This window comes from Ailuropoda melanoleuca, chromosome 1 (assembly GCF_002007445.2).
Source record: "Ailuropoda melanoleuca isolate Jingjing chromosome 1, ASM200744v2, whole genome shotgun sequence".
NCBI lineage: Eukaryota > Metazoa > Chordata > Mammalia > Carnivora > Ursidae > Ailuropoda > Ailuropoda melanoleuca.
The window spans coordinates 77458419-77476534 of record NC_048218.1 but is presented as its reverse complement, the minus strand read 5'-3'; the positions used below and the strand labels follow the sequence as shown (position 1 = coordinate 77476534).

Genomic DNA, 18116 nt, shown 5'->3' with positions numbered 1-18116 from the left:
ATAATGGGGAGGTGAGTCAGGCCAACCTCACATCACTTTGCCTCCAAGGAAAAACTGATGATGAGCACGGTGGTTAAAGAGTGGCTTTGAAGTCATGTACACGTTGGTTCAATCCCCAGCTCTGCCAGTTACAAGACACGTGGCCTTTGGCCAATTATTCAAACCCCTTAAGCCTTAGTTATCTCCTTTGTAAATGCTCGTAATGACACACACGCATGGGTCTTTGTGAGGATTAACGATGGCATGGTCCGTTGGCGGCTCAGTAATTTGAGGAAGTCATTATTATCTCTCAGATCATCCTGGAATATCCAGATCCTAATCTTAACACGCTCTATTTCACTCAGTAATCAATAACTGAGAATTATTATTTCTTCCAGCTCATGAGATCTCCGAAGCAGGGAGGCCACCTCACCCTCTGCGCCAAAAGCGCTGAGGCAAAGGAAATGTACCATCAGGGGTCTAGCCTCACACAAAGCTATCTCAGATGAGTGACTTCCTTCTTCCCAGCAGAAACAATAACATTCCACCAGGCTTCTGGCCATTCTCTACCATGCCGTTTATTGCTTTCTCTGTGTTTCTTAGCCCTTTGAAGAGACAAGCTGAAAACCCAGCGTAATGATCCCTGACCACTCTGAAAAGTTGGAAAATAATGAGCAGGGCCTGATTCCTCTCAGGGGTCTCATTATGGGAGGCTGGCCCACAGCAGTTTCTGCTTTTTAAGTCTCTGGTTCTCTCTATACTTTCCGGGCTGCCCTGTGACCCCTTATTAGCATCTATGACAGAGTCAGAAGATGTAGGCTCTAGTCCAAACTTTGCCACTTATTACCTAGGTAATCTTTGCCAGGCCATGTGAGTTTCTAGGCCTCAGCTGATTTATCTGCAAAATAGAGATCAGTTGAAAGATGTACAGCAAAGCACCTTGGGAGTCCTCTAAGTGAGGAACACATTTTAAAGGGGGTAGATTAAAATCAAGTAGGTGCACTGTGCCCGTTTCTTCTTAACCCAACCTGGGATGAGGCCCAGATTCTACAAAGAAAAATCTCTCCTGTACAGTTAGTTCCCTCTGAATGTGGACTTAGGAACTTTGCATCTATTTTGGGCAAGGAAATGAGTTTCTTACTCTCTGTCCTTTCTGTGAGCTTGAGGAAGTCCTCATAGAGGAACTGGATAGAGAGGTATGATAAATGGTATCCCTTGCTCCCTGCAATTACAGCTCATTTGATAGGACCCCAAGCTGATTTGATACAATAATACAATGGTATCTATTTAATACAAGTGCCTGTACTCCCCCTCCTTCAAACCCTCAGGAACGCACACAAATCTTCGGCCTAAGGGGGCCTGCCCTGGTGTCCCTGACTTTTGGATGGAGTCATTCTGAGGGCTTCAGGTCATGACTCTGCTCTGAGCCATTTGGGTTGAGCGATACAGGCTCTTATTCTCATTTTAGACCACCTGCTTGCTAATTGCACTTGACAGTTGAGTACTTTATGTTATCAGCGAAGGAAGACTGTAATGGATAATGTGGCATTGTTCAGGGGCTATTTCCTGCACTGAGCCTTGTCAGTGTTCCTCCAACGCCTATCTGATTTTGCACATGCTTAGACCTTAGCAGAGCTCGTTATGGATTAATTCAAATCGCCAGTGCCCACACCAACTCCTGGCAGGGTCACGTTGCAGCTGTACACTCAGGTTTCTCCTGGGAAGTTACCAAAGTTTTTGTGTTGCGCCCGACACAAGGAGGGTCTAGAAAGCTCATGCAGCTTTCCAGGAGACATTTGACCTTAGGAGCTGTGCCAGTAATGGAGAAATGTGGCCCTTTCCATAGGCTATTGTCCAGCGGTTGGTGGCGTGTTTACTATTGGTGATGATTGTCAACAAGAACATGGCTGAGGCTGCGGCCATGTCCGAGCCATCCAAAGCTCACAATCCCTTGGCAGAAGGTCCGTCACTCGGGGTGCTATTGAGAGAGAGGGCTCCCGTGGTCATGGAGCACCACGGTGCTTAGGCATGGTTGGTGGCTTTTTATCCTGTTCCTTTGGGACACGTTAGAAAGAAAGAGCCTTGGGTGAAACCTTGTCGGCTCATCTGTCAACCCTGCCCATCGTCAGCACTGCCTGGGGACCATGTTAACAGTTACAGATACCCAAGGTCCGACCCCTGAACCGCTGAAATGTTGAGGGGAGAAGAGAATTCATATTTTACATGATTTCTGCATGTGATTTCAAAGGTCTACTCGGTCGAGAAACAACTAATTTAGTCCAACTGCCCTCATTTCAGAGTAGCAAAGGGGAAGTCCCTGATCTGATTTCTGCAGTCTGAATCGTGAATGTTGGGGGTAGAATTCAGGCCTGCTGACTCAGAGATTGGGGCACTCCGTGTGGTGTAGCTTCTCTCATGAAACGCCAGTTCTCTTTGGGGAGAAGCTGGTGAAGGATGATAAGCAATGGTGTGATCCTTTGAATGTCTAAACCACCCAAATTCAACCCTGGCTGTTGGCTTGCTGTCATTAATCAAATGCCTGGGTTAAGAATCCAGCTTCAGTACTTACTCCTGGTGTGACCCTGGTTAAGTCACTCATTTCTTTGTTTCCTCCTCTCTAAAATATGAATGATAAAGTTGATTGTCTCTCCCTAACAGGGTTGCTGCAAGTGTGCCATGATGGAATGTTTAGAAAGTACTTAACGTAGTGCCTGGCACTTGGCAAGTGCTCAGTAAATATCAGCTATTCATTTTTTGAGTCTCTGCCATGTACCAGACATTAGACTAAGAGCTTCATGAATGCCATCTCTAGTGTCACAACACTTCTGAGAAACAGGCATTTTTTCTTTTTTAAGATTTTATTTATTTGAGAGGGAGAGAGAGAGTGAGCGCGAGAGANTTTTTCTTTTTTAAGATTTTATTTATTTGAGAGGGAGAGAGAGAGTGAGCGCGCGCGCGAGAGAGAGCAGGGTGAGGGGTAGAAGAAGCAGGCTCCCCACTGAGCAGGGAGCCCAATGTGGGGCTTGTTCCCAGGACTCCGGGATCATGACCTGAGTCAAAGGCAGATGCTTAACGGACTGAGCCACCCAAGCACCCCAAGAAACAGACATTCTTGATCAAGCCTTCTCAAAAAGGGTGTGAAGGGAGGACTGGCCGAGTTCGTACTTTCTGCTGTATTGTCATTTGAAACGAGGCGTTTTCTAATTCCTGTACACATAGGTGATAACGTAGAAGTATGTCACGGTGAAAATTTACTCCTGGACATAACAGCTGGGACATTTTTGTAACTGACCAAAGGTCCTGGAGAGTCGGGCCTGTCTCTTGTTCGTCTTGGTGTCCCCTGTTCATCTTGGTGTTTCCTGACCTGGTCTGGACCCTTTCCGGCCCACAGAGCTCAACAAATGTTTGCCACATACAATTAAATGTCATCTCTTCAAATTGATTGGATGTCTCCTTCCAAGGTGAGTTTTTCTCCTGGGTCGTTTATCCTGAATTTCTTAATTCTTAATGCCTTATCTTGGCACTCAAATGTTTTCTCAGCAGAGTCTCAATCTACCTTTCCTCCCCTGATGCATGCAGTCAACGGTTTATAGGGCTATTTAAATTGTGGGAGAATTGGAAGCAATGTTAATGTCCAGCTGCCGGAGAAGAGTTGAATAATTTATGATGCAACCACATAACCATATATTGCTAATAGCTACTTCTTAACGCTTACCATGACATCTATTATTCTAAGCACTTTTCATGTAATTAACTCATTTCATCTTTAGAACCACTTTGTGAGATAGATACTACTATCCTCGTTTTATAGGTCAGGAGATGGAGCCAGAGAGGTTAATTCACTGGTCCAAGGTCACGCAACTAGGATGTGGCAGAATCAGGATTCAAACCCAGGCAACCTGACTCCAGAGTCAGTAAGTACTCTTGGTCCCTAAACTGTCTCTTTTCCAGCCAACAAATGGTGCAAATACACCAATAAAAACTTGACTCAGAATGTTTGCCTTGCATCTAATAAGAGCTGAGGTGAATGAATAAATTTATTATGACATACATACAGGAAATGCTTATGTTATACTCTCCACGGGGGAAAAACCTGGATATCACTGATATAGACTATGATCTCAACTATGGAAAGCTGTAGAAAAATATATAGCAAATAACCAGAAGAAAATAGGCCAAAAGGTTAATTCTGCCTGTGGCTGATGGGCTGACAATATTTCCCCCTTGCTGCTTCTTTTTTTTTCTTTTTAAGATTTTATTTATTTACTTGACAGAGAGAGACAGCCATCGAGAGAGGGAACACAAGCAGATGGAGTGGGAGAGGAAGAAGCAGGCTTCCCACTGAGCAGTAGGGAGCCTGATGTGGGGCTCCATCCCAGGACCCTGGGATCATGACCTGAGCTGAAGGCAGACGCTTAACGGCTGAGCCACCCAGGCGCCCCATACCCCTTGCTTCTTTAGACCTCTCTGACTTTTCTAAATTTCTGAAAGCAAACTTGATCTGTAAAATTAGAACAACTATTAACAATAGCTTTTTAAAAACATGAGGCCCTACAGAGGCAGGTTTGGGAAATATCACCAACAGGCATCAGATACTGATTCTTTTCTCCTCAAAACATTTGTTAATTTCAGAGACGTTTCACTGCCCCCCCACAGTCTCTTGCACACAGCCTGACCCATGCTGTAGGTCTTCTGAGGGTCATTCTCAGGTAATAAATACCCAGGAGGCAGCTTCCAATTTGGTGATTCTTTCCTTGAAAGAAGAAAATTTCCTGGATCTCTTTGAGGGCATTTATTACAAGCATCTTTGATTTCTGAGTCCTTTCGCCCCTGCACTTCCTTCCATTGCTAGTGAGTGCGATCTCCTGAGCACAGCCTCTGAGTCCTGCCCTGGAGCCCCAGGGCAGCAGTTAGGGCAGGCAGCAGTGCTTGAAGTGTTACTGACAGTTTGATGTGTCCCTCCAGGCTTTCGCAGCCCTGGGCCACACGTGGTAGGAAGGAAAGAGGACTTGGTTTCAGGGCACCGCTCAACACGCACTGATGGACTTTAGGCAATTCGCTTTACCTCTGAGCCTCAGTTTTCTCATCTGTAAATGGGGATGATAAGGAGCCATACTCACCTCACAGGCTATTGTGAGTCTGCAAAGGGCTCAAATGGGGTAATGTATATGTAAGCCATTGTAATGTAGAGATCTATATTCACGTGCATTGTCTTTATTGTTTTTGCAGCTTCCCACTCTTTTTCTCATACCTTTTGGAGTTGCAGAGAGAGGCTAGTTCAAATTAAGGAAAACCTCTAGAGGGAAGGACTTGGGAAGTGGGAGGGAGCTGGAGGAGTATCACGGGAGGGTGAGGGATGCTGAGGAGGCAGGTAGAGAAATGTGAGAAGGTGATGTCAGGAGTCAAACATCAGAGAAAGGGATGTTGTAAGCAGATATTTAGGAAGCCTTGAATCTTGATGTTTGGTGTGACCCCATTTTGTCTCCTTAAGTAAACCTTCAGGAAAGACCTCTCTCCCTTTGTCATGGTCTTGGAATGAGATTTGTAGCCATCTCCTTGCCTCCTGTACATTAATTTCATGCTAAGATTGGCCTTAAGGCAAGAACAGGAGGAGTCATCTAAGACGACTTAGGTACACCAGGGTTCTAGAACGATACCCCCTCTGCCAAGTGAGGATTAAACGAGAACAGGCACATAGATTGCCTTGCATACAGGAGGTGTTCGGTACATGGCAACTGTTATTATTATGAACCAAAAGATATTTGGCTCAACCATCAATGATTTGAGAATTGAGACTTGGTTTCTGCTCATATCTCCTAGGACAGGGCTGGGCACTGAAGTTGACTGGGCGCAGCGCAGTCCAACGACACCTGTGCCCACACAATACATCCATTTCTCTGACCACACCTACTCATACTATGCCCATATCACACTCTGAGGTCTTGGTGCCGTACTGCTTGCTGTACTAGGCACGGTCGAGCTAGCCACTTCCCGGTCCTGTGGCTGTGGTCCTCCCCTGAGGCCTGTCTCTGGTGTCCAGCCTCTGCCCCCTAGTGTTGTTCTCCGAGAGATGCTGTGACTCTATTTCTATTTTCTGCTTTGGGCTCCATAGACTTAGCTGTGTATAGGTATCTTTATCCTTGAGGCTGAGAGCACCGAGGCCCAGGGTAGGGGGTACAGACCGACCACAGGGTGGTTCCTTTAGCCCTGAGCCCACCCTTATATTGGACAATGGGTGCTGAAGGGGTGCAGAGAAGAACCTCGGGGGCTGTCAAAGATTCTATGTGAGCAGGTAGAGTGGGATAAGGAAGAAGGGTTTGGGAGAATATTTTCAACCCCTTGTGCTTTCTTTATTCCCTGCAAGACTGTGTAATAGCACCACCTCCAATTCAAGAGTGCTATGAAAATACTGTGAGTGGATTGTTGCAAATGAACATTATAAAGTAGGGCATTATTTGTATTTGTCGGGAAAGTGTCTAAAATGATGACCAAGAAAGGCATTACCTAAAATATAATTCATTAACAGAGACTGAGTTCATGCGGGGGTGGGGAGCTGGAGACAGTGTCCAGAGCGAAATTAGATATCTGTACTTCAACGAAAAACAGCCTGTCAAGGCAGGGGCCCCAGAGAGAATGCATGGGAAAGCCTCGTGGACAGGCTGGGGAGGACAGGACCACCCACTTCCTGCCTCTCACTTACAGGTCAGAAGGCCCCAGCTGCAACCCGGAGGGAGTAGCCCCCAAAGGGAATGGCTCCACAGCTGCTCCTACCCTGGACATCTTGCAGGGGCATCTTCCCTACCTGCCCACTCATCTGCCTCATAGCCCCAGAAACTTCTTGCGCGTTTCATGTCATCTCTGGTCATCGGGGTCCTGTGGGAATTCAGAGTCAGCCTCTTCCTTTGTTTTCTCCATAATTCGGCTGTAGTTCTCCTTGTAAAGACTGCTATGGAGTGGGACTGGAGAACCTTCTAGAAAAGCCTCTCCTCTGTTTCTTGTTCTTCATTTTTGCTTTTATTTATTTATTTATTTTTAGTAATCTCTATACTTGTGGGGCTCGAACTCATTACCCCCAGATCAAGAGTCACATGCTCTTTTGACTGAGCCAGCCAACTACCCCCTTGTTGTTGGTTCTTAAGTAGTGTTGACACAAAAGTGATACTGAGGAAGGAAATGATTAAGGCTTTCCATTAATGTGGAAGAAGGTTCAAATTCTAGCTCTTCCATTTTTCTTGGTGACTTCAATTTTCTCATCCATACAATGGGGCTAAGGCCATCACATATCTTATGACAAGGAGAGACAATATAATAAGGCAAAACGCCTTTGCTCCCCAAATGGTAGGTTTTATTTGCATGTCTTTTCTTCATTCCTGCATGACGTCATTGCCTCAGCTCCTGTTATATCTCCCTGGACGGTAGTTTGCAAGCTGGTCTCTATGGTCCATGCTCACAGCCTCTGCTCCTGCCATCCATTTTCCAGTAAGCTGTCAGAAAAATCAGTATAAAACACCAGGATGCATGCCACGCCCCTGCATGAAATCTTTTAAGAGTTTCCAATTTTTTGAGACTAAAGCTTGAAATCTTCAATATGGCATCCTCCCAGAAACAGTCTTATGAGTCTGCCTACTTCCACTCCTTCACTCATACATTTTACTGTTACGAACACCTCTACATGCCAGATAGTAAGCTAAAGGCTTCATAGAGCTTGTTTCACATAATCCTGAAAACAACGCTGTCATTAATATCTCCACCATACAGAAGAGGAGAGGTTCAAAGAGACTCAGAGAGGTTGAGGAACTCAAATCAACACACAGCTAGTTGGTCACAGAGATTTGAATTCGCTCTGCTTGGCACCTCATCCCACTGGAGCTCTTTGCACTGAGCAGTAATGCTTCCTCAGCTCCTGGGAAGGGCAGGCAGCATAGCAGGAGGGGTCCAGGATCTGGGAAGGGAGGAAGCAATATTTGGAAGAAGGGTGATGGAGTTGAGATGAGGATGTGAGCTCCTTTTTCTCAAGTGGGTGGTGGTGAGTGGTCACCTCGATTTGGAGAAAGAGTTCTAGGTCTGGGCTTCAAGGACTGGTACTGTTCCCCCCACATTGTGTCCCCAGAGGACCTAGACTACCTTCCACTCTGCCCTTCCCTCCAAGCACAGAGCCTGGTGTGAAGTGGGTGCTCAAAATACATTCGGGCGATGATTGCTGCATTGGTAGTCCCATCCTGTCTATGGGGACCGGAGTGGCAGCCCAAAGCTGCTTCTGGCCTTCCTGTAGGGCGGCTTTCTGTGGTTAGTACACCGCTGTGATGCTTGCTCAACCTGCAACCTGCCCTTTCCTCTCGCCTCCCCCTGGAAGCCCCTGATCAGCCTCAGTGAAGGGACGGAACCTCGTTCCTTCACCACCCTACCTGAGGCCTCCCGTCCCCCATCCTGCAGACAGCTCGGGCCCACACTCCCCTTTTGTATTTGCGGTGTTTGAAAGGCACGTGCCACGCCTGATGCTGGGAGGTTCTGGTCAAACCCCGTGAAAGAGATTTTGTATTTTCATATTCTACATAAGAATGGTTCAGAGAGGCTAAGTGACTTGCTCAGGGTCACGTAGTCAGTCGGTAGCAGAGCCAGGATTTATAGTTCCCCTTGAAAGGCCCGAGAGAGTGTCGGATTCAACCCTCCGGACCTGCGGACCCGGGAGGTGAGCCAGCATTCGGGGATCCCGGCCCAGCCGCGTCGCCCCTCCCCCTGTTCCCCCGTCCGGCCTCCTCAGCAGGAGGCAGGGTCCCAGCATCACGCGTTGCGCTTTCCGGCACCCCTCATCCGGAGGCCCGCTTACTAGAGACCCCCGGAGGGCCACGCCAGGGGGTTTGGGGCGCCGTGAAACCGGGGACCCACCCGTCGGCCCGACAATTTGCATAACGGAGCCCGTCGCTTCCCCCGCCCCTCTGCTGCGCTCTTCTCCCCTCCTTCGTCGTCCCCTCCACCCCTCAGCCCCGGTCCCTCACCCGTCCCCAGCAGACCCTCCTGCCGGGACCTGGCGCCGGGCTCCCAGCGGCCGGGCTCCCCTGCGGCCGCGGGGAGCCGAGTCGAGCGGCACCTGGGGGGAGGGGAGTGCAGGGCAGGGCCGGGCCGGGGAAGACGCCTGGGGCACTGCCCGGCGCTAACAAAGGGAGCGGCTGGCGGCCGGCGAGGGCGCGGAGCGGGCGGAGCAGCCGCAGCCCAGGCGGCTGAGCGCGCAGCGAGTGAGTAGGGGTGCGCAGGGCGGCGGCGCCGCCCGGGGCCCGGGCGGGGGAGGGGGGCGGCGGGGCCCGGGGCGCGCGGAGCGGGTGCCCTGAGCCGCCTCAGCCGTCTCGCCGGCGGGCCGGCCACCATTTGGGCCAGGGTGTCTGTGTGTCGGTCCCGGCCCGGGGACCGCCCTGGCGTCCCCCGGGCTCCGCGAGCCTGCCGACCCACAACAAACCCACGTGCGCTCGGCCCCCGGGAGCCCCGCTTTCTGCACCTCACCGTCGGGAAGGTGTGGGATGCCTCGCAGACTCCGGGGTCCTGCGGATCCCGACAGCTCGTTCTGCAGACCGGGAGCTGAGGCCTGCGGCGGGGGTGGGGGCTCAGGCACCACAACAAACGCACGTGCGCTCTCCCCTCGGATCCCGGCGCCTCGCTGGCCCTGGAAGGGCCGCCCTGCGGAACCTGGCCATTGTCTCGAGCCGCGGGGGAGGCAGCGGCGCGCGGGGCGCCACTTGCCGGAGGAGGACGACAAGAGACATTGAAAAGGTACCACTTGGCCGTCAGACTAAACTGCCAGACTGAAAAACGGGGAAACGAAAAACACGAAAGCGGTTACAAAAAGCTTACCCCAGGCCAAGAGCCTGTCCCCGGCCGTGGTGCATTACTTGATGTGACCAGGACAGCCCCTCACTTCCACCGCACGTCTTAAAGACCCGGGTTGAGTTAAGGGTCCATGGGTTCCCCTCCAAAAAAAGACCGTGCCTAGCGCACCATTGTCCCCGCACTCTGGCGACTGCCCCTGCTGGGAGATCGCGAGCGCCTCCCCAGCCTGCAGAAAGAACGGTCCAGTTTAAACAGCGCCCAGCGCGGTCTCGGTCTTCTTGGCCTTTTGCTTGCCTTGTAGGTCCTTTCCCTGTGTCTAGTCAGCCCGGGTGTCATTGGCCCCTTTTGGCTTGGGGTTGTTATGTGTTTTTACAAGTAAGTCTAGCCGAGGCCTCTTGTTCTGGGGAGGGACGCTCGTATCTTCAGTTCTATCAGTTTGAGAGAAATTCTGAGGTCCAGAGAGGAGAGGGCGCTTGTTTGTTTTGCTTTTTCTTTGCTCCCATATGCTCTGCTCAGCTTGGCAGATTTTAGTTAATCAGACCTGTTCCGGCAGTAGTGCCGTGGGTGGGAGGGTGAATTGGCCTCACAGGTGATGGTGTTGGTGCAGAGGCAAGCCCCTAAGGTTGTGGGAGTGGGTGGTTGGTGTGTGCAGGAATGGGGGCAACCGCTGCCAGAGCGTGTTTGCTGAGCCATCCGGCTGCCAGGACCTATGGAAATTAAACCGGTCCCTGGGGAGAACTGGAGGGCCTTCAGCCCTGAACCCCTGCTACTGAGGATCTGGAGGGGATCTAGTGAACCCTCTTCTTTTACAGGCAGGAAATGGAGGCCTGGAAGGTGCAGCCACTTGTCTGAGTTTAAACCAAGTGAAATTGGGGAGAGAGAGAGGATTTGAGTCCAGGTCTCCCAACTCCCACACTGCCCCCAGGCCTTGCCAGCATCCAAAGGCAAAACCAGGATGCTGGGTTGGTGTACAAGTCTGTGACCATAGGCAGAACAGAGTTAAACAAAGAAAGTAATTCAGATTGAAAGCCGCACCCTTCCATTATCCCTTTCAAGAGTTCTTTATTCACTTGAGAAACGATTGATTTAGTAATTCTTGACTCTTCTCCTAGCCTTTCAAAAGCTTAGTTATTTTTCTCTCCTCGCTGCCCCTTTCCCCTCAGATTGGAATAGGGCCAACTGTGGAGACTTAGATGTTTTGCCTCTCATCCCTGTGCCAGGAGGCCTTTGTTTGGGCCTAAGCATTGGGCTGTTGACATCAGCCCCTCAGGGAAGAAAGTGTCTCTAAGCGGGCTACTCCTGAGCCACTTGTGGGAGAACAAAGCATTGTTTTCATTGATTTTATTTAATTAAATTCTTTTTGAGAGTTCCACGGAAGTAGCTGCCTATTTTTATATTTGGCAGAGGAAAAGTTGGAAAACCAAAAGAACACTTCGAGTCCGGGTTTCCCCAAAGCTAATGTGCTGTTTTGCCCTGTCCTTGTTATCTCCTGGCTACACTTGTTTCTTTTCTTAGGGGTTCTAGAGGGTTTCATTTTTGTGGTAATTCCACAGGGCACTTTGAGTATAGTTTTCTTATCAGGATGCTCGCCTTAGAAATCCCCTGGCCAGACCCTTATATTTTCCAGATGGGAACATTGAGGACCTGAAGCCAGGTATCTGCTTTTAGTGTCTCTTTTTGCATAAAAGAGTTGTTGTTGGTACCCCAGAGTAAAGTCAAAGTTATGATGGTTTTTAGAACAACACCCTTTAAGACAGAGAATGAATTCCTTGAGGATTTAAATAGGTGTCGGTTATTAAACAAAGCCATGGATCCCAATGGTCGCTATGGTAAGGAGTATTACAGTTATCATCGGGGATCAGTTTTCCTTAGTGTTTACTAAGCGCTTTACTTTCCCCCTGTCCTGGCCTCCTCCACATTCTCCTGTTTATTGCTTGCTTGCCCAGTAGGGAGCTGCCTTGAGTATCATCATAACAGCAAAAGGCATCAAGAAGCCTTTTGAGAAGCCAGAGACCCCACTTAGCTTTTTGTGCTACTTACCTTCCTGGGCTGCAGTTTCCTCCCTTGTACAGTGAAAGTCCTTCCTGCCCAGTCTCTGCACAGGCTGTACTAGTAGGATGGGAGATGGTTGGGCCTTGGAATCAGAGGAGCGGATGTGAGTCAACCCTTCTTTCCTGTGTTCCTTGAGGATATGATTATATAATGTGAGGGGAGGAATGGGTATGTGTGTCCTGGACTTGTTTTGGGTATCAAGTCATGTGACACATGCTTAGGACCGCTCAGACCTTTTGGCAGGCTTGGGTGCTCACCCGCTTTTTAAGTGGTAGAGAATGGTGGTGGGAGAGGAACCCCAGAGGGTAAACCCTCTGCTCAAATTAGGGGACCCTACCTAGTTAGCAAAGAGGTGTAAATGTCTGCCAAATTGTAAAGGGGGCCTTTGAGTAGTTGCAAAGTATGTGTGATTCTAAGGTAAATAAACCTGGTAAAAAACAAATAAAAAACAAAACCATAACATTCACGCCCAAGTTGTGCAATCTAAAGTGATTCCATCCATTCATTCCCTATTTACTGAGTAGTAGACAGGCTCAGGGTGGCATCCCATGCTGACCTGGGGTTACAAAGAAGCAGATCCATTCTTTGCCCCATCACCCATGCTCAGAACACGTTTGGATCTCCCGTTAGAAATTGTCCTCAGAAACCCACAGAAAAGAGATCTAATTTATCTCAATATTGACCTGGGGGGTGAAGGGTTCCCCTTTTCTTCATGAGTCAAACCAAGAGCAGGTGGTAAATGAGCCAGTGGAAGAGGGAAGGCTTCAAAGAGCATGTGGCTCTCTACTATTGTGAGGCTGTGGCTGCATTAAAACATGACAGGGGTAATTCATTAATGAAATTCGCAGTAATCTTCTGGAACATTAGAATACTGAGAATTTGCTTACACCCAGCATCAGTGATTTGTTCAGTAAAAACTGAGTTGGGGAAAAACACCTTTTTCTTGCTTGTATGCATGTATACTGAAACAACATGGTAGCATTCTGATTCCAATAGATGGACTTTTTATAGTTTTATCTGTAACAGTAACACAGTAAGCAATGCGGTTTCAAAGTCATTACTAGGGTAGTGGGTAGGGTTCAGGGTAGCCTTCAGAATCCATTTGGTGATTTAAATTTTACTTACTGTTCTGATTATAAAAATCAAGTATGCCCATTGAGGACGATTTGGAAAGTACAAAAAAGTATAGAGAAACAGAAAAAGATTCCATCATTCAAAGGTAACCATTGTTAACATTTGGTAATTTTCCCTCTGTTTTTTTTTTTTTGTTTGTTTGTTTTGTTTTGTTTTTTTGTTTTTGTTTTTGTTTTGTTACTTTTAAATGGATTTGTTTTCTCTAAATGGTTGAGAACATGCTGTATGCACAGTTACCTTTTGCCTTTCTTGCTTAACCTTCTCAGATACACGTGTCATGGTTTACGTCAGCCATTAAAGTTGTGTCTTTCATTCATCACTCATACCAGCTGCTCAGCACGTCCGAGGTCACTTGGCCCATGGGATCTGATCACTTCAGTGATATTTCAGTGAAGGCCTGTAGGGGAAAGAGCCTTCAGCAGCCTCCCCCTAGCCCAACCTGCCTCAAATGTTCAAACTCGAGCCTTTTTTTTTTTTTTTTTAAGAGAGAGAGGGAGAGGCCGCATCCATGCAAGGGTGGAAGGGGAGAGGGAGAGAGAGAATCTTAAGCAGACTCCACGCCCAGCGTGGAGCCCGACAGACGGTTCCATCTCATGACCCTGAGAGCATGACCTGAGCGAAAGCCAAGAGTCGGACGCTTAACTAACTGACTGAGCCACCCAGGTGCTCCTGAGCTCCGGCATTTTTATGTAATTTTTTATTTTAGAAAAAGTTTAAAGTCTAAGATGAAGGGGGAAGGGCCCTGCATGTGTGACCTTGGGTTCTACTCCTGCTCTTGTGACTTCCAACAACTTGAACAGTTTTTGTCGGTATTAAATAAGCAACTCCATAGTCATTTACTAATTCAGCCCTCACATATTCGAGTGCCCGCTCTAAACCAAAGATGTGTGAGAAGAGCTCAGCTTTAAGGAAGCTCACGGTCCAGTGGAGGAGACTGGAGAACAAGAGACAGGGACAGGTGCCGTGGGAGCACAGAGGAAGGGCAAGCACCCAACACTGGAGCATGGGGAAGGCTTCTGGGATGGGGGATAACCCAACCACTTCTAATTTGCCCTCTGGTAATTGATGCTGTGATTAACATGCATGTGAATAAATCTCTGTCTATATTCCAAGATAGTTTCCATAGGATAGAATCCTAAGGTTAAAATGACTGGATCACATTTTAAAGGATATGATCATTTAAAAACTTCATAGGGGCATCTGGGTGGCTCAGTCAGTCAAGTATCTGACTTCGGGTCAGGTCATGATCTCGGGGTCCTGGGGTCAAAAGAGCCCCGTGCCAGGCACCCCGCTCAGAGGGGAGTCTGCTTGTCCTTCTGCCCCTGCCCCCTCTAGTGCTTGCTCTCTCTCAAATAAATAAATAAATAAATAAAATCTTAAAGAAAAACCCCTCATAGATTTGGTCCCAATTACATATAAAGTCTTAAAGTGCTGAAGGTAGTACATATTGTGGGAGCAGTAGGAATTAAGAGCACAAGTAATTCAGGATTTGATTTGTTTTGAGTGAGGTATAATTGACATACAACATTATATTAGTTTCAGCTTACAAGTTAGTGATTTGACATTTGTGTCAATTGTGAAATGATCCCCATAATATGTCTAGTTAAGGGGCACCTGGGTGGCTCAGTTGGTTAAGCATCTGACTCTTGGTTTCGGCTCAGGTCATGATCTTGGGTCGTGAGATGGAGCCCTGTGTCGGGCTCTGTGCTGAGCGTGGAGTCTGCTGGTCTCACTCCCTCTGCTCCTCCCTCTGCACCTTCTCTCTCTCTCTGTCATAAACAAATAAACAAACAAAAAAATCTTAAAAATAATCCATCACCACACATAGTTACAGAATTCTGTTTTCTTGTGATGAAGGATTTGAATTCTTGCTCATCATTTATCACAGGTGGAGACCTGGACAAGCTGGTTTAAGCTCACTGAACTTCAGTTTTCTTCTCTGTAAAATGGGCAGCACGGCCCTTACTTCACTGGGCCATTGTAAGGATTAAATGAAACATAGCTAAAGGGGCCAGTATAGTGACAGGTGTACAGGCAGCAGTCGGTAAGTGATGGTTCTTATTGTTATAATTGAGATTTTTTCACAACCTGCAGAAACTTTGCCCCTAATATTTTTTCTTAACATGGTAGCAAGCCATTATGTGGCTTTCTGTGCTGAGGGAAGCAGAAAGTTCATTAAAATGGAACAGCCTACCAGGTGCCAAATTGAGAGGGAAATGATCCACTTGCATGATGCATTATAAAAAATTCTTTCTCTTCTTCTCCCTCCTCTTCCTCCTCCCCTTCTTCTTCTCCTTTTTCCTCTTCTCCTTCTTCTCTTTCTCCTTCTCCTTCCTTCTTCCTTCTTCCTCTTCCTCCTTCTCCTTCTCTTCTTCTTCGCTCCGTGCCCAGTGTGGAGCCCAATGCAGGGTTCGAACTCAACAACCCTGAGATCAAGACCTGAGCAGAGATCAAGAGTCGGATGCCTAACTGACTGAACCCCCAAAAGGTCTTCTTAAGGACAATTTCAAACGTACAAAAGTAGAATGAATAATGTAATGAACCCCTGTAAGCAATCACTTATCTTCAGCAGTTGCCAAAATTCATAGCCGATCTGTAGCCCCCACAGTCTGCCCCAGATAACTTGGAAGCACATCCCAGACGTCTTATCAGCAAGATACATATTTGAAACATTGAGTGGTCCTGCGCTTGGAGCCTGTTTCTGCTGTCGCTGTTATAAACCCGTGTGTGCGTGTGTGTGTGTGATGGAGGGAGAGGGAGAGAGAGCAAGAGTGCCAACTGGAGAACTTCTTAAGTCTTACAACTCAAGCGAGGAGGCTCTGTGGCATCCCAAACTGACAGGATAGAAGGAGCACTGAATTTAGAGTCAGGAGCCCTAATTTTGCAGAATGGCCCCACCCTTTACCAGTTGTGTGCTTTTGAGCACATTTATAAAAGGTTGGCAAGGACTGCGTGAGGTCATCCATGTGATAGCCCAAGCAGCTTGACGTTAGGTGGACCTGAGTCAGACTGGACTCCAGGCTTCCCTTCCTGAGAGGCAAAGTTTCCATAGGGAGTTAAGGTCACAGACGACAGCCCCACCACCCAGGACGCATTCAGGGAGTGTTGTTGCCAGTCTCATTCTGAGAATGTGCCGGAGGCTCAGAGGAGCACCTGGCCCACAGGGCACCCTGTGCCGGTGAGTCTCGCCTTGTCCCCTCTCACTTAGCCTTTCCCTCCGATTTATAGATGAGGGCAAGGAGGGCCTGAGAAGGGAGGGCCTCCCAGCTGTGCCTGAGTGACAGGCCCTGTCTGAGACCCCTTTCCCTCCAGGTTCCATGAGCTTGGTTTCTTCTATCGGGCTGTTCACCCAAGTAGGAATTTCTGACGCAACTAAAAGAAGAAAGTTGATTTGTTTTAGTAGTTAAGTTGACGCCCTCTCTTTAATCCTCTGAGGGTCCCTCTGTGTTGGCACTATGCCCGCACTATGATTTGTGGGCTCCGACTCTCGCTAGCTAGCTGTGTGTTAGGCAAGATGCGGGCCACCCTGGGCACCCCATCTTAGGGACCCAACTTGTAGCTGTCCAGACCCCTTCCAGCTCTGAGATGATCAATGACAAAGGGAGACATGTAGATCTAAGGTCAGGGGGGCTTCCTCATACACGTAGTAAATGGAGTCTGTTTCAGTATTCAAACAGGGTAAAAAATGAACCCCCTCCCTTTTTGTCATTTTCCCTGATCCCACTTCTCTCTGACGTGACTACCGTTTGCACTTTGTGGGTCCTTAAGCCCCTTTGGTGTATACATTCATGTGTGTATTCATGGTTATATGCAGATACATTTTAAAAATTCAGTAAATAAGGGCACCTGGGTGGCTCAGTGGGTTAAGCATCTGCCTTTGGCTCAGGTCATGATCTCAGGGTCCCGGGATCGAGCCCCATATCTGGCTCCCTGCTCAGTGGGGAGCCTGCTTCTCCCTCTCCCTCTGCCTGCTGCTCCCCTGCTTGTGCTCGCTCTCTCACACACGATCTCTCTCTCTCTCTCTCAAATAAATAAAGTCTTCAAAAAAAAAAACAAAGAAATAAAAACTCAGTAAATAGATTCCATTTTAACTGCCACTTTACAAACCTGCCCTTTTCACTTTACTATACATATTGGAGATCTTTCCCTGCCAGTGTATGCAGATATTTTTCTCATGGCTGCATTACACTCTATATTATGATGTTTACTTAACCATAAAAATATATTTCTAAGTGTATTTAGACCCTCGACATATGGAACCATGGTTGTAAATGTCAGTGGTTAAATGAAGCCAGTCCATAAAGCTCTGGAAAGGGTGGCGAGGGAATGGAACGGACGGGTACAGGGACGCTGAGGACCACACCCTGGAAAGCTGGAACAAAGGGCTCCTGGGAAATTACTAAGAGGCTGAGTGTTTGGATGGGGTTATTTTTGGAGATAGCCTGCCTGCTTGGGTGCCCTAGGCTGCAAGGGCAAGACACCGAGCTGCGTCATCACCTTCTCCTCCTCCTTGCACTGTCCCGGGCACTGCCAAGTTTGTTTCTGTTCCCAGGGCCTGAGGAGAGACCCTGGGGGAGGCCTGGAACTGGAGGGCGAGGGATGGAGGAGGGAGAAGGGAAGGAGAGGAGTATTTGATGGCAGGCTTGGAGGAGGGAGTGCAGCGGTGCTACTCTGCCCTGTCTGCCTGATCAGACCCATCTGGAGTGTTCTGTTTCCCTGGCTCCGATACAGATCATGGTAACATGCAGCACACCCAGAGATGGGCTACTTGGAAGACAGAGGCCACCCTATTGGAGGTACGATGAATGTGGAAATGGGCTTCTAGCCTGCAGGAGATAAGAAGAGGCACCTTCTTCATGTGAAAAAAGGACCAGAGGCACACTGGGGGGTCCTGTGCAGGGGAGAACCAACACAGATTGGGGGAGACGTGGTGGCAAGGCGGATAAGGAGGAACTTACCCACCAGAACTGCCCAGCCGTGGAGCCAGCTGTATCACAGGGCAGCGAACTCCCCGTTGTGGGAGTATTCCAGCAAACGTCGCACGTGAACTTGTCTGCCGTCGGAAGATTCCTGCTTTGCAGACCCGTTGACTTAAATGCCTGCGAAGAAGGCCCCTTCCAGCGTTGGGAGTC

General features: G+C 48.4%; 1 protein-coding gene across 6 annotated transcripts in view; it reads left to right on the top strand.

Moving 5' to 3' along the window:
* The first annotated feature begins 8528 nt into the window (after positions 1-8528).
* ST6GAL1 (ST6 beta-galactoside alpha-2,6-sialyltransferase 1) overlaps positions 8529-18116 on the top strand; it is a 117981-nt gene continuing 108393 nt past the window's right edge. For 3 of the 6 annotated variants that reach the window (XM_034661439.1, XM_034661387.1, XM_034661417.1), the window contains exon 1: positions 8790-9212. The gene's annotated coding sequence lies outside the window, so the exon portion shown is untranslated. Of the gene's footprint in view, positions 8669-8789; positions 9213-9570; positions 9742-18116 lie in introns of those variants that run through there. The other 3 variants (XM_034661410.1, XM_034661390.1, XM_034661403.1) reach the window with 3 other exon arrangements.